Raw genomic sequence first — 16919 nt, forward strand, 5'->3', positions numbered from 1 at the left:
GGGAAGTAGGAAACCTCTAAGGATCCTTCCAATTCTGTTATTCTATAATCCCAGATCCTTTTAATCAATGGAGCAGCTTGCCTTCAGAAGTTACGAGTGCTCCATTGATGAAAGAAATGTCCTTCTGGGTTCGGCTCCAAGTGGGGAAAAAGACACTGGAGACATGGAGGCTGCTTGGAAAGATGGTTTTAATGGTGGACAGGACCACATGGCTTGAGTCCTGAACAGAAAAGGTGATCACATGCTTCAATGTTGGTGGAGAAGAGAAGGGAAGGGAGGAAGAGAAGCTGAGTCCCTGGTTTTATGCCCTCTCTGGCCTTTGATCTTGATCTTGTATTCTGATTGGTTGTCAGAGTCCCATGGGCCCATGCAGGGGTAACACTCTAGGCTGCATTTTGAATCCAGGTTTGGTTGAGTTCTCAGATGCCATGTGGGTAAAGGGCCAATATTATCATGCCTTAATCCCATCTCCCTGGAGCTGAAGGGGAGAACTCTTTATTATGTAAAGTGGACTAGCTTGGCCTTCTTAATGGCCCATTGACAAAGTGGGGATGGGCAGGAAGCTACAGGCAACTATTCTGTCTTTTAAAACATGTTTCATTCTTTTCACATCCAGAGAAATATTCTGCCTTTTCAATGTTTCCTAGGATATTTAATTTTTCTGGGAGAGGGCTGGGTGATAACTTCCTACACTCCATCACTTGAAGTTTTAAAGAAGAGATTGGACTGATTTACTATTCTGTTGGGAAAGTCCCATTTCAGAAAAAACACAGTTCTTCTCCAGAATATTTGTCATCCCCACCAGGAATCCAAGTTGCATGAAGGCTTCATTGGCAGCCATTAGCCTCATATCTGTACCCACATTCATCTGGTAAAGAGAAGGAAAAGGAAGAAGACGAGAACAACCAGCTAAATAGGAGCCAACATTGTGCAGCGACAGCCAAAAAAGTCAATGCAATCCTAAATTGCATTAACAAAGGGATACAACCAAGATCAAGGGACGTACTAATACCACTCTATAAAGCCCTAGAATACTGCATCCAGTTTTGGTCACTACACTATAAAAAAGATGTGGAGACTCTAGAAAGAGTGCAGAGCAGAGCTGCAAAGATGATTAGGGGACTGAAGGCTAAAACATATGAAGAACAGTTGCAGGAACTGGGCATGGCTAGTTTAATGAAAAGAAGGACCAGGGGAGACAGGATAGCAGTCTTCTGATATTTGGGGGCCTGCCACAGAGAGGAGGGGGAATCAAGCTATTTCCCAAGGCACCTGAAGACCAGACAAGGAATAATGGATGGAAACGGACCAAGGAGAGATTCAACCTAGAAATAAGGAGGAATTTTCTGACAGTGAGAACAATCAACCCAAGGAACAGAAGTTCCCTTCGGAGGTTGTGGGAGCTTCATCGCTGGAAGCTTTCAAGAAGAGATTGTACTATCATTTGTCAGAAATGGTGTAGGGTCTCCTGCTTGGTGGGGGGAGGGGTTGGACTAGATGATCTACAAGGTCCCTTCCAACTCTGTTAATCTGTACCTATATTCATGACAAGACCATTGATGCTGAGAGCAGGTGTGAAGGCGAGGCAAACATTTGGTGAAAAATAACATTCTAATAATGTTTCTTTCTATTCCACAAGAGTGAAATTTCCTGAAGATGGGATCCAGAATGAATCTGAAAGCTCAGAAGAGTAAATCTCTAGTCCCGGTGACTGTCCCAAATTCAGTCTCACAGAAATGAAGTTTTTTGGGGTGGTGAAGAATGCTGGATTGTTGTTCATGGTATTCCCAAACAAAAGGAGCCGACGTGGCGCAGTGGTTAAATGCAGCACTGCAGGCTACTTCAGCTGACTGCAGTTCTGCAGTTCGGCTGTTCAAATCTCACCGGCTCAGAGTTGACTCAGCCTTCCATCCTTCCGAGGTGGGTAAAATGAGGACCTGGATTGTTGTTGGGGGCGATATGCTGACTCTGTAAACCGCTTAGAGAGGGCTGAAAGCCCTATGAAGCGGTATATAAGTCTAACTGCTATTGCTATTGCTATTAAACATAACACTCATGCTTTATTTATTCAATTGTTTAAAACATTTATGTAGCCAGACGTCTTCTAGCCAACTCTGGGGGAGGGGGTCTCCCACGCTCTTTGAAGGACCAAAATCAGCTGCAAAACTAATAATTGCAGTCTCTCACTAATGCTAACTTTGGAATAGAAAATAGAATAGAATAACAGAGTTGGAAGGGACCTTGGAGGTCTTCTAGTCCAGCCCTCTTCTCAGGCAGGAAACCCTATACCATATGAGACAAATGGCTGTCCAACATCTTCTTCCAATGTTGAAGCATTCACAACTTCTGGAGGCAGGTTGTTCCACTGATTAATTGTTCCCACTGTCATGAAGTTTCTCCTTAGTTCTAAGTTGCTTCTCTCCTTGATTAGTTTCCACCCATTGCTTCTTGTTCTCAGATGCCTTGGATAATAGCTGGACTCCCTCTTCTTTGGCAGCCCCTGAGATATCTTGTTTGGGGTATTCAATCACTTTCTTGTCCTCCTTGGAGGCTTCTTAGAAAATAAACTGTTCCTTCTGCAGTTCAGAAATCTTGCTTGGCATTAGTACTGCTTTGGAAAGCCATAGAATAGAACAGAACAGAATAGAATAATAGAGTGGAAGGGACCTTGGAGGTCTTCTAGTGCAACCCTCTGCCTAGGCAGGAAACCCTACGTCACTTCAGACAAATGATTATCCAATCTCTTCTTTAAAACTTCCAGTGTTGGAGCATTCAACACTTCTGGAGGCAAATTGTTCCACCGATTCATTGTTCTGTCAGGAAATTTCTCCTCAGTTCTACGTTGCGTCTCTCCTTGATTAGTTTCCACCCATTGCTTCTTGTCCTGCCCTCGGATGCTTTGGAGAATAGCTTGACTCCCTCTTCTTTGTGGTAGCCCCTGAGATATTGGGAGACTTCTATCATGTCTCTCCCTTGTCCTTCTTTTCATTAAACTAGACATACCCAGTTCCTGCAACTGTTCTTCATATGTTTTAGCCTCCAGTCCCCTAATCCTCTTTGTTGCTCTTCTCTGCACTCTTTCTAGAGTCTCTACATCTTTTTTACATTGTGGCGACCAAAACTGGATGCTGTATTCCAACGGTGGCCTTACCAAGCAGGGGTGGGTTTCTCGCCCCGTTCCAACCGGATCGGTTGGAACGAGGCCGGCGGCGTCCTCGCGCACGCATGCGGCGTCCTCACACACGCACGCGGCGTCCCCGCGCAGGCACCCGGCACGTGCGCAGCGCGCCCAGTACGCGGCACGCGCATGCGTACTAGCATCTGCACGATGCTCCAGCTGCTCCTGGAGGATCGCGCAGGCGCTGTATGCGTTCTGCGCATGCGTGGAAAGCGCAGAATTCGTAAAAACTGGGTAAGGAGCGGGGGGGTTACTTACTTCCGGGTTCGGCGACCAATCGGATCGCAGGGATCGGTGCGAACCGGTCGAAACCCACCCCTGTTACCAAGGCTTTATAAAGTGGTATTAACATTTCACGCAATCTTGATTCCATCCCTCTTTTTATGCAGCCTAAAACTGTTTTGGCTTTTTGGGCAAATGCAGCTCACATTTGGCTCACATTTAAATGCTGGCTTCTATTTGGCAGATTAAATTTTGATCTTCCTTTGTGATATTGTGGCCTAATGTTCAAATCCATCCAGTTTGGCTAACGGATGATTTTTCTGCTGTACAAATCTCGAACATAACCAATGTCATGTTTAGTAGCCAGGATATTTCTGTCATGTGAACACAGCTCTATTTTAAACAAGGAATACTGCAAGCTGCAGTGATTGGATTGACGGCTAGTCTTGATTTAAGAACAATGTTATTATCGCTAAGAATTTTTTTGTCTCTCTTGACACTCTTCATTTTACAGATTTAGGAGAGATTAAATCTATCTCTATTAAAGAGGGGGAGGGAGAAGGGGGAAATTAGATTAGGAGACCGAAGAGTGCTGTAGAATTATCATGTCAGGTTGTCAATACAGATAAATAAGTATTGGTTTGCGTTCGTTTCTCAATATTCTACAGCGGTAGGACAAATGTAATTAAAGATATAAGAAAAGATCAACAATATTTGTATTTTACAGCCAAAAAATATATGATGAAATGAACTTCAAAAGAAAGCTTCTCAGGTAAACAATTACGTGAGACCTTTTTCAGATGGCAGAAAAAACATGTGTGATGAAAATCAATCTGTCAATCAATCAATCTATCTATCTATGTATTTATCCATCCATCCATCCATCCATCCATCCATCCATCCATCCATCCATCCATCCATCCATCCATCCATCCATCCATCCATCTATCTATCTATCTATCTATCTATCTATCTATCTATTTATCCATCCATCATCCATCTATGCATCTATCTTATCTGTCTACCAAATCTCTCTCTCTATCATCTATCTATCTATCCATCCATCCATCCATCCACCCACCCACCCATCTTATCTGTGTCTGTCTACCAAATCTCTCTCTATTATCTATCTATCTATCTATCTATCTATCTATCTATCTATCTATCTATCTATCTATCTATCTATCTATCTATCTATCATCTATCTATCATCTATCCATCCATCCTCCATACATCTTATCTGTGTCTACCAAATCTCTCTCTCTATCATCTATCTATCTATCTATCTATCTATCTATCTATCTATCTATCTATCTATCATCTATCTATCTATCTTTCTATCTATCACCATATTTCTATATATCTATCAATCTGACTATCACTATATCTATCTATCTATCTATCTATCTATCTATCTATCTATCTATCTATCTATCTATCTATCTATCTATCTACCTACCTACCTACCTACCTACCTACCCATCCATCCATCCATCCATCCATCCATCCATCCATCCATCCATTCCATCCATGCATATCTATCTATCTAATCCATCCATCCATCATCTATCTATATTTCTTTCTTTCTATATCTATCTATCTATCCCTCTCTCTCTCTCTCTCTCTCTCTATCTATCTATCTATCTATCTATCTATCTATCTATCTATCTATCTATCTATCTATCTATCTATCTAAGGTATATCTAATGTCTATCAGTCAATCTATCTATCTACTATCTATCTATCTATCTATCATCTATCTATCTATCTATCTATCTATCTATCTATCTATCTATCTATCTATCTATCTATCTATCTAGATTGATGAGATGAACTCTAAAAACACCAACAGAAGAAACAGCAAAGACCTTCTCCAAATGCTCTGAGGGAGAAAAACATACTTATTTTATTTGAGAGGGGAGGGGGGAGAGGGAGAGAAATGTTTGAGCAACAGGCAAGGTGGCGTTTAGCAAAACCACAGGTAAAATCCTCCTCTCCCCCAACCCCAATCCCGCCTACATTTCTAAACCCAACTATGATATGAAATGCTTAACAGAAAATACATTGGCAAGGGGTTGACATTAAGTGGAACTAATGACACTGTTAATGGCTAAATAACTAAGGAATAACTAACTGGTAATTTATGACGCAGGACAAACATTTACTTCCAGAGATGTTAGATCTGCAAAGTGACATCAAGAGCCCTGGAATGTTTACCCTGGAACTGGCCTTTTCCAGATATCCTGAAATTGCTAACTCAGCATTAAAAAATAATCCCCTGGGCTAGCTAAGCATGGCACTCCCCCCCCCACCCTTTTGAAACACACTGCAATGAAAAAACAGCCTGCTGTTAATAAATTCCTAACAGATCATTAATTCTCATTCCAATTATTGCTTAAATCCTAATTCTCGGTGGAATGGCGCACGAGATCGTCTGTTGGGGGAAGAAATTAACCTGATGCAGCAGGTTAGAGCTGCCCGAGGCCATCTTTCAATTTCAAGCTTTTATTTCTCCTTTCCACACCTACCCACCCCACTCCGCTGACACCTGATATGTGATCGCGGTGTTTGATTCTAGGCCATGGGTTGCATAAATATGGTTTGCCAAAGAAACCAGAATCAAATGGATTTGTCTGACACTCAGCTTGGCTTACAGCATCCTGTAAACTCAACCGCTAAGAACAAATTTATTGTCAGAGATTTAAATAGAATCGAATGGGTACAGTTTTTTCTTCTAACAGTTTCGGGAAATTGTCAATATAGAAATGGCTGTATGTATGTATGTATGTTCCAACAAATTGCCTCGAGCAATTTCAACCAAACTTGGTACACAGATGACTTACTCTCTGGAAACAAATAATGAGGGGTAAGACACCCCTAACCCCCTTTGGGGTGTGTGTTCTGTTAAGATACAACCTGTTGTGCCATAAAATGACTTCTACTGTACTGCCGTAAAATGGCTTCTACAGTGCAGCGCAGTGCCATGGTAACGGCCTCACAGTACTTCACAAGGGGGCTCCTTCTGGTAAGGGGTGGTGGAATCCAACATTAGAAATTACTTTTGGTCTGGACAGTTTTCTATATTTTCCAAAGCATAAATAAGCTTTTATGCACTCAATCCTGGAAGTCATCGAGGATAAAGAATTAGGATTGTACGAAGGACTAATACCACTCTATAAAGCCATAGTAAGAATACTGCCTACATAATAATACACAGCTAGAGTAATGCATCCAGTTTTGGTCACCACAGTATAAAAAAGAGGTTGAGAGACTCTAGAAAGAGTGCAGAGAAGAGCAAGTAAGATGATTAAGGGCTTGGAGACTAAAACCTAGGAAGAATGGTTGCAGAAATTGGGTATGTCTAGTTTAATTAAAAGAAGAACGAAGGGTGCCGTGATTAACAGCCTTCCAATATTTGAGGGACTACCACAAAGAAGACAGTGTGTCAACCTATTCTCCAAAGCACCAGAAGGCAGGACAAGAAGCAATGGATGTAAACTAACCACGGAGAGAAGCAACCAAGAACTAAGGAGAAACTTCCTAACAGTGAGACCAATCAACCAGTGGAACAGCTTCCTTCCAGAAGTTGTGGGTGCTTCATTACCAGAGGTTTTTAAGAAAAGACTGGATAGCCACTTGTCTGAAATGGTCTGGGGTCTCCTTCTTGAGCAGAGGGTTGGACCAGAAGACCTCCAAGGTCCCTTCCAACTCTTATTCTCTAACTAACCAACTAACCTTCAGAGTGCATTGCCAGTTTAATGTGATGCATCAAATAACAGCCATTATCCTCTCCTTGAGAATTTGATACACTTTTGTTTGTGCGTGCAGGATTATTTTGACTGGATGGAATTGACTTGTCAAATCAAATTAACAATGGAAATTAGATCCTGGGTGAGCTCCACATACCTTCTGAGCTTCCGGAGGCCACCAAAAGATGTCCCTTTTGAGATGCAAAACTTGCTTTTCTGCTACTCTTCCAGAATGTGACCAAAAATTGGTTTTGTTTGTCTTCTACATATATTTGTGGCCCACCAGCAGCCATCGGAGTTGGCAGCAGATTCGGACAGTGAGGAGGTTGGGGAGGAACATGGACCAGTCCTGGAGGCTGGGGAAGGCTTGGAAGAGCATCGGAGGCAGAGATGGGGCCAAGGCCATCTGTCAGTTCTCAGCTGCCTTTGAAGCTAGACAGCAGGGAGGCAGAGGAACAGCTGGAGCCTGTTCCCAGTGTGGCCTGGGCAGAGCTGCCAAAAGACAAGAACAGCTAAGAAATCAGAGTTGACTTGGGAGTAAAGCCACAGCTGGATGGTGAATGAAGATCTGTCCATGAATCTCAGAGACTCTGTGACCAGCCTTTCCTTGCACAGCACTGTGCTTTTGAAAATATGTACATGGAAGCTTTCCTAGATAGATAAGGTCTGTGGTCATAAATATTCTTTTGAAAGACTGTTTGCCAGGCCTTGGCTGAATGGGAATGAATTCACATTTGTTTGATAAAAGGGGTTTTGTCGAGACCAGGAATTTGCTTCTTGCTTTTTGGGGAAGCTTGGTCAGAACAATATATATCTTCTACGTACACCCCAAACAGACCCAAGTATACAATACTTGGTGGTGTGTAAATTCCTGACTCCGGAATGCAGGAATACGATCGTGTTCACATGATATTATTCACATCATATGATTAATCTCTATCCCATTCCATCACATTAAACATGACTAATTGGTGGGCAGTTTGGGAGATCATTCAGAGAACTTTCAGGGTAGCCCTGAAGGTTCAAACTGTGAACTTCTGGATTAGCAATTTTCCCCTGGAGAATTTTATCCCGTTATTTCCAGAATTCTGGATGAACGTAATTGCTCATATGGGGTCACATGGCAGCAGTCTTCCAATATCTCAGGGGTTGCCACAAAGATGAGGGAATCAAGCTATTCTCCAAAGCACCTGAGGGCAGGACAAGAAGCAATAGACGGAAACTAATGCTCGAGCAGGGGTTGGACTAGAAGGCCTCCAAGGTCCCTGACAGATTTTCCTGACAGAGAGAACAATTAATCAGTGGAACCACTTGCCTCCAGAAGTTGTGAATGCTCCAACACTGGATGTTTTTAAGAAGATGCAGGGGGTAGAAGTAGAAGACCTTCAAGGTGTCAGGCCTGCAGTGGTTCCTTTAAGAATCTTTGGCCTGCCACGCTCTCATTAAGTGGGGGGGGGGATTAGCAAGGGGTAGAATGTGTTGTTTTCAATATAAAAAATTCCTTTCTAGAAGCTCAAGGTCATCTTTTGTCTCCCAAACCTTTGGACCTGACCAGAAGCAGCTGGGTGTGGATGCCAGCAATGGAGAAGAAGATTGGACCATGTGATGAACTGTGGGTGTGGGGACAAGATCATGAACTTTTAACTGGATGGGATTCTGATGTAACTACCAGAATTGGGATGCCATAGCATGATGCCAACATGTCTGTCTTATTAAATTGGAATTTTAAGGATGGTTTTGCCTTTGACTCTGATTTAATTCTGCATGATATTTGGAACCCTGACACAAGGTCCCTTCCAATTCTGATATTCTATTCTATTTTCCCTTCCATATTCTGTTCTGTTTTGTTCTGTTCTGTTCTGTTCTGTTCTATCCATACACACACATACACACACACACTTAGAAAGAAATAAACAGAGTATTCAGAAGGCAACTAGGAGCAACCCAGTAAGGAAGCCACCTTGGTACACTTTACAAGAATAAGAAGTAGGCAGTGGTAACTTGAAAACTCAAAATGACTGGGACAAACACGGAATGTGGAAAAAAAAGACTTGACTGAGATTGGAGTGAGGAAATGAAAACCTGCACGAGATTTAGTTGTCTGCTCTTTTTTTCTATTCTTCTGCACTGCTCAATTCATCCCTGGGCAAGCGGGTGGAGGAGGAGGAGGAGGAGGAGATGTAAGCTTGGAAATGGGGTAGGGGAAGGGAGCCAAGTTTCCAATAATGTTCTACAGGTGAAGGAGTTATCTCACTTTCCCTCCCCCCTCTCTCTCCCTCTTTTTCCCCCGTTGAGCTAACACTTGCTACATGAAATAAAGGTTATCTTGAAGAATAGGTGTTGTGACTCGCATACAAAAGAGGAGTTGTCAGCTAAAGGCCCTGATATAGATTTTTCTTTCTGCAGGAGAAGATCAGACAAGAAAGAAGGGGAAATGGTTAGGTAGGGAAGCAGTATTCCCCCCTCTCTCTTTTCTTTCTCTCCCTCACCTTCTCTCTCCCACTCTTTCTCTCTCTCTCCTCCCTTTTCTCCCCTTTCTCCCCTCACTCTTTCTCTCCTTCTTTCTCTTTCTCTCTCTCTCTTCTTCTCTCTCTTTCTTTCTCTCCCTCACCTTCTCTCTCCCACTCTTTCTCTCCCCCCCTCTTTTCTCTCCTTTTTCCCCTTCTCACTCTTTCTCTCCTCTCTCTTTCTTTCTCCTTCTCTCTCCCTTTCTTTCTTTCTTTCTCTCCTTTTCCTTCTCTCTCCCACTCTTTCTCATTCTCCCCCTTTTCTCTCCTTTCTCTCTTTCTCACTCTCTTTCTCTCCTTCTCTCTCTCTCTTCTTCTCCCTCCCTCTCTTTCTCTCTCTCTCCTCTCTCTCCCACTCTTTCTCTCTCTCCCCCTCCCTTTTCTCTCCTTTTTCCCCTTCTCACTCTTTCTCGCCTCTTTCTTTCTCTCTTCTTCTCTCTCCCTTTCTTTCTTTCTCTCCCTCTCCTTCTCTCTCCCACTCTTTGTCATTCTCCCCCTTTCTTTCCTTTCTCTCTTTCTCACTCTCTTTCTCTCCTTCTCTCTCTTCTTCTCCCTCCCTCTCTTTCTCTCTCTCCTCTCTTTTCTTTTCTTCTCCCTTCTCTCTCTCTCTCTCTTTTGCTCCTCTTTTTCTTTCTCTCCTTTCTTTTCTCTCTCTCTTTCTTTCTCTGTCTTTCTTCCTCGACTTTTCTCTCTTTCTTTCTCTTTCTCTCCTTCTCCCTCTCCCTCTCTCCTCTCTCTCGGTTCCCTCCCCAAGCAGCTGATAAATTTACTTAGAAGCAAGCCTTATGGAATTGCACCTGGCTTTCAGCCAAAATGCAGAATAGCATATTTTCCTACTTTGGGGGTTTTTTTTAAAGACAAATTTGATCAACTTCTTAAGTTGTCCTCCAAATTTCCTTTTGTATATTGCCATGCCAGAAGAAAATTACAATCCTGATTCAGAGGAAATCATGAAGCCAAAGGAATATGCAGGGCCAATGTTCCCCCCCCCCCAAAAAAAAGATAAACCATGATTTAGGAACTACAGTGGCTGACTTCATACAGCATACTAGGGCCTAAGCCATAATATGTTTGTGCAATGTCTGAATTGTCATCTGTGTGCAAAGTCACACCACATACCGCAGCCTTGGTATATGAAGCTAAAACAATAGATTTCAGGAATTGTGGACCTAAACCAAGCAAGGTCGGAACATTTGAGATGTAGTCTGGATGAATGTAGTCTGGATGCCCAGAAGGGAGGGGCTGCTTTCCAGAGGGCAACAAGGCAGGGAAGGATGGAAATTTGGTCAGGAAAAATGAGTTGAAGAAAGCTCCTCTCTAGCAATTCCAAGAATATATCTTTAGTTAGGTAAATAGTGGCTTTAATTTGGCAAGATTCTGTCTACAGGTAGAAGACAATAAAGGAAACTACATTTAAGTAACTCCAAGTGTCGTTCTTGGTTTTTGACTTTCGATCATAACAGAAGCTAAGAAACACCACTCACTTTCAGGGGAAGGAAGCACACCATCTTGGCAAAACAACAGGCACAAGGTCGACGTACATCACACCACCGTAAGCAGAGAAAACAATCCAGCACACTTACAAAGAACCAAGTGAAAGGGGAGGCTCTAGAAAGAAAGAAACTCATAAAAAAGGTAAAAGTTCCCCTCGCACATATGTACTAGTTGTTCCTGACTCTAGGGGGCACTGCTCATCTCCGTTTCAAAGCTGAAGAGCCAGCACTGTCTGAAGACATCTCCGTGGTCATGTGGCCGGCATGACTCAATGCCGAAGGTGAACGGAACACTGTTCCTTTCCCACCAAAGGCAGCTCCTATTTTTCTACTTGCATTTTTTACATGTTTTCAAACTGCTAAGTTGGCAGAAGCTGGGACAAATCATGGGAGCTCACTCCATTATGCAGCAGTAGGGATTCGAACCTCTGAACTGTCGACCTTTCTGATCAACAAACTCAGCATCTTAGCCACCACATCCCATTTGATTTTTAAAAAAGGGACATGAAAATAATAACGGCGTAGGGTGGGTGCGCAGCCAGCTTCTCCTTCATCCTGCGTTTTTGGGCTGACGGTCCATCTCCATCGCCTGCTGGGTTATGTAGGAGAAGTCACCGAGATTTATTTATTTTTTTTGAAGCAAGGGCAGCCTTGGATGGAAACCTTGAGTTGCTGCGTGCATGTTAAGTACCAGGCGGGCGTGAGCGAGGTGAAGGCGAGCGGGCCTCGTTCCGAATTGATTAGCTCTCTTCCCCTCTTCATTACGGTGCTGCACGAAGTGTGTGGCATGCCGGCAAGGTCAACCCGTGTAGCAAGGAGCTCGGCTGTCACAGCAGCTGATTCGGTGGCACCTTTCGGCTTCTGCCACGTAAGGGACGAGCAGCCGTGGTAGCTGCTGAGACGAGGGAGAGCCAATAAAAGCCATGCATTTTGCATGAATGTTAGGAGAAAGTGCAATCACGTTGTGGTGACTCCTGCGGCACAGCTGGAACAACTGTATCGGCTCTCCCGTTTCTATTGGACTATTTCAGTGATGTGGAGAGATGGGAATCTGCTGCTTGGGTCACAGTCTATCCTCCATATTAATCTTCCCATGCCTGGTGCTCTGGAGAGGACACTCCAGCTTTGACCTCTTCCCAGAGCACGAGACCATCGTCTTTGGAGACTGAAGGATGTCAATGCAATGTAGGAGAAAGTGGAGGTGATTCTCGGCTTATAACAGTTCACTTAGCGGCCGTTACTAAAGCTACAACATCCCTGAAAAAAGGGACTTAGGACCATTTAAACATATAGGAACCCCTTGCAGCATCCCCATGGAAACAGGTTCAAAATTCAAATGCTTGGAAACAGACTCATATTTACGACGGTTCTGTATTGACAGGCTCTCCATTTTCACAACCTTCTGATGAGCAAAATCAACAGGGAAGCCAGAGCCGCTTCACAACTGTGTCACTTGCTTAACAACGGCAACGATTCTCTTGACAACAGTGGCAAGAAATATAGAACAAGCTCACTTAATGACAGTCTTGCTCGGCAGCAGATGTGTTGGGCTCAATTGGAATTGTAAGCCGAGGATCATCTGCACTATAGTCAGTTGCATAAATCCACTGGCCGGAAGGACGTTGTATTCCATTTTGAAGGTTAGGGTTATAGAGGGCCGGGGATGGGGGTGGGGGGTTGGACTAGATGACTTCCAAGGTGCCTACCAACTCTGTTAATCTGTAAATCAAGGTGCCTTTTGATGGAGGTAGATCTCTTCCCCAAAGGTTCAGATTCATTTCTGATCCTTGGCAAAGTGTGGAATGCCACCTGTCCATTTTAGGAAGATTCCCTTTTTTCTTAATATTTATTTTGTAGCCTTTCTCCTATGGCCTATACGTTGCAACTGGACTATGGTTTTCCCAGTTGCAATGGATGGCTGTGAAGGTTGGACCATAAGGAAGGCCGAGCGCCAAAGAATGGAGGCCTTTGAACTCTGGTGCTGGAGAAGACTCCTGCATTGAGTCCCTTGGATGGCAAGGCCATCCAACCGGTCAGTCCTAGAGGAGATCAGCCCTGACTGCTCTCTAGAAGGCCAGATCCTGAAGAGGAAACTCAAGTACTTTGGCCACATAATGAGAAGAGAGAAGAGCCTAATGCTGGGAACGATGGAGGGCAAAAGAAGAAGGGGATGACAGAGAAGGAGGTGACTGGATGGTTACCGAAGGAGTCAGCGTGAGCTTAAATGGACTCCAGAGCAGTGGTGGGATTCAGCCAGCACACACCCATTCGGGAGAACTGGTTGTTAATTTTCTAAGCAGTCCGGAGAACCGGTTGTTAGAAGAAATCCCATTTTATTTTTTTTCCACTTTGCAGGGCTAATCCTGTAAGGAAGGCAGGAAGGAAACATTCTAGTGTTGTTTCTAGCCGAATCTTTGTTGCCCTGCTTACAGAAACTGCCTCTCCGGTTAACCCTTATTACATTGTAACAGCTAAGGCAAAGCGCCCATCGACATGAGTGACGTTGAGTTGGCCATGGCCACACAGTCACATGACCATCGAATCCCTGCCTACCCAGTTGGTCATTAGGGCAGAGAACTGGTCGTTAAATTATTTGAATCCCACCACTGCTCCAGATGTAGAGGTCAGGAAGGTCTGGAGGAACGTTGTCCATGGGGTCGCAATGGGTCGGACACGACAACAACGTCCCTTTCTCCTCTCTATTCTTTCCCTGTCTTTTTTTGGGTTTAAATGGGAGAAAAACAAACCAAAATAACGACATGCTCGGAGGACCACGAGGCTCTTTCAATCAAACTTCTGCTCGGTTTTTTAAGGACCTCTGCAGCCTTGGACATCACTTAAAAATCTAAAAACCAGGTCCTGGCGGGACCGTACAATCATATCCGGACGAAGATTGTGCTGATCAGATAAAATCCAGCCTGTTTTATTGCTTTGCTTTTCAGATTTATTTCTGGTGCAGTTATTTTTCGCTTTTAAGTGTGCAGACAGATAATGTTGGCCAAGACTAGGTTGAATTATCGGACACAGGTCTGCTGTGTGTGTTTTTCCCTGTGGCCATTTAAGTGTCTTTTGTTCTTACAGCTGTGGTGTCCTTTTTATAGTATTTGTTGGTTGGCCATCAGGACTGCGTAGAATATCCAAATGGTTTCGCTTTGTAAATAAATTCCTTGGTAAACACTTATAAATGAATTCTGAAACTAAGGTGGCAGGCTGAACCAAAGTAGGCCTCAAGCCTGAACCAAACTAGGGTTTCATGATATTAAGCTTTAACTGTTCACATAGAAATTGCAAGGTTTGCTTTTAGGACATAGTGCGGTTAGAAACGGGTTAGAAGGAAGTCTGTACATGAAATAGGCTGAGGCAAAATATCTATTTTAGCCCATCTGCTGGCTTGGCTGTTAATCTGTTTGGTAGACACATATTGTTAGTTCCTCAAAATACGAGCTATGCATGTCCGTTAGCTGACCCATGTATTATGGCATCCTATAGACATACTTTCTGTAACTCAAGGGCAAATCTTGAGGGGTGTTTCCAAAGCTGACAGATGGCTTTAGCTGAAAGTGATAAACTATATAAGGAAGTTCCTGAATTTCATTCAATGTTCAGGCCATTTATTCTTTGCTGTGAACCTGCGCAAATAATCTATTCCTTCTCTGAAGGGCTGGCTTGCATGTCCTGTCTTTTCTACAACAAAACGGCATTAGGTTTGCAGTGCGCCTTCCTGCTGCTAGGAATAAATCATCCACATTGAGTATCAATATATCCCATGGGGAAAACCTCGGGTATATCTTGGGTGTGTTCTCACCCAGCTCTACCACAACATTTCAACCTGACGGTGTGCAAACCCACAAAGAGGCCAAAGATTTGTAAGATCTTACGCACTTGGAAAAGTTTGGCCTGGTTTCGGTTAAAGGAAGACTGAGAACTACGTTCTCTTCACCGATGATGTGAAAGTATTCAACACCACTGACAATGCTACTGCCCTACAAAGAGACCTTGGCTATGTGTCAGAATGGTCAAACAATTGGCAACTCCAAATCTCAACCAACAAATGCTCTGTCTTACACTTTGGCAAAAAAAAAAAATCAGAACACCAAATACAAGCTGGGGGATACAATCTTGTAGATGAGCCTCATTCTGTCAAGGACCTTGGAGTATTCATCTCTAATGATCTAAGCCCCAGAGCTCCCTGTAACAGCATTGCCCAAAAGGCATTAAGAATTGTTAACCTAATCTTACGAAGCTTCCTCTCCCATAAGATTATACTGCAAACTAGGGCATACAAAACCTTTACCAGACCAATCCTCGAATACAGCTCATCTGCCTGGAATCCACACTGCATATCGGACATTAATACGATTGCGTGGGTCCAGAGGTATTTCACGAGAAGAGCCCTCCACTCCTCTGCTCACAATAGAATCCCTTATGCCACCAGGCCTGAAATTTTGGGTTTGGACAACCTGGAACTACGCCGCCTACAGTCTGACGTGAGCATAGTTCACAAAATTGTCTGCTACAATGTCCTACCTGTCAACGACTACTTCAGCTTCAACCGCAATAACACACGGGCAAACAATCGATAGAAACTCAAGGTTAACCACTCCAAACTCGATTGCAGAAAATACGACTTCAGCAACAGAGGGGTCAATGCCTGGAATGCTCTACCTGACTCCGTTGTTACATCCTCAAACCCTGCACAGCTTCAACCTCAAACTGTCTAGCGGGGACCTCAGCCCATTCCTAAGACATCCGTAAAGGGGGCGTGCATAAGTGCACCAGCGTGCCTTCCGTCCCTGTCCGATGGTCCCCGTTTATCTGTACTCATTTCCTTTGTTCGTGTCCATGTTTATACTTAATACCTGTTATCTTGTACATGTTTGACAAACTAAATAAAATAAAAATACAACCTGGCCAATTCAGAAGAGGCCCTTCTCCATTAACCCCACACCTCTTCGTCTAAGCGATAACAAATATGCGCACAACTGGTTGCAGCTGTGTGGGTGGGAGGAAGAGCCTTGTTTAAATAATAAAGCCTCTGCTACTTTGGCATTTCCAATTTGTGCGAGCACATCTTGATAATTATGTATTATTGATGCTTTGAAGTCATGGCACAGCCTCAGACCAGGAGATGCTGCTGGATCCATTCCTTGGCAAGTGCAAATCTTTAATTAAGTCTCCGTTAAGTATCTTGACAATCTTCACTACTAGTCAAGGCAGCTGGGGACATCCTAACGGAAGGTCCTGCTAGAAGGTCCTGCTAGGGCTTGTAAAATAAAATCTTCGGTGGGGAAAAAAAAACGAAGCCCCATTCAATTTCTACACCCGAGTTGTGCATTCAAAGGTTAAATCCCTCTCCCCCCCCTTGCTTTGATCTGCTAAATTTCAATCTTTCTTCCTATAACCGATAACCGCTTGCGTTTAAAGAGACGAGGAAGGGCGGGCGAATTATTTACAGCTGCGATTCCAATTTGCAACTTGATGGATCGTGTTGACTTGATTTCAATTTGGACTCAGCCTGGGCAATTAGTTCAATTTAATTGAGTGTAAATGGTAAGAGGGGTACTGTAAAACAGAGGCTAAGACGTTGTGATAGAGAAAACCCAAATTCAAGCTACCATTGATGGCAGATTAGGCTGGGTGACGTGGGGTTTGTCGTTGTTTCTCAGACTACCAACTTTTTTTTCTCAAGTCGTGTTCTGACCTAAGCTTCCCAAGAGCATGAAGCAAACTCCTTGTCCCGGCAAAAACCCCTTTTATTAATTTCCTGTGA

At 43.6% G+C, this 16919-nt stretch overlaps 1 pseudogene; it reads left to right on the forward strand.

The window, feature by feature from the left end:
- LOC148048558 (uncharacterized) overlaps positions 1 to 15904 on the forward strand; it is a 36342-nt pseudogene extending 20438 nt beyond the window's left edge.
- Positions 15905 to 16919: the final 1015 nt, after the last annotated feature.

The sequence above is a fragment of the Thamnophis sirtalis genome, unplaced genomic scaffold (genome assembly GCF_051295495.1).
Source record: "Thamnophis sirtalis isolate CommonGarterSnake01/CBP01778 unplaced genomic scaffold, rThaSir2_p1.2 scaffold_2, whole genome shotgun sequence".
NCBI classification, from domain to species: domain Eukaryota; kingdom Metazoa; phylum Chordata; class Lepidosauria; order Squamata; family Natricidae; genus Thamnophis; species Thamnophis sirtalis.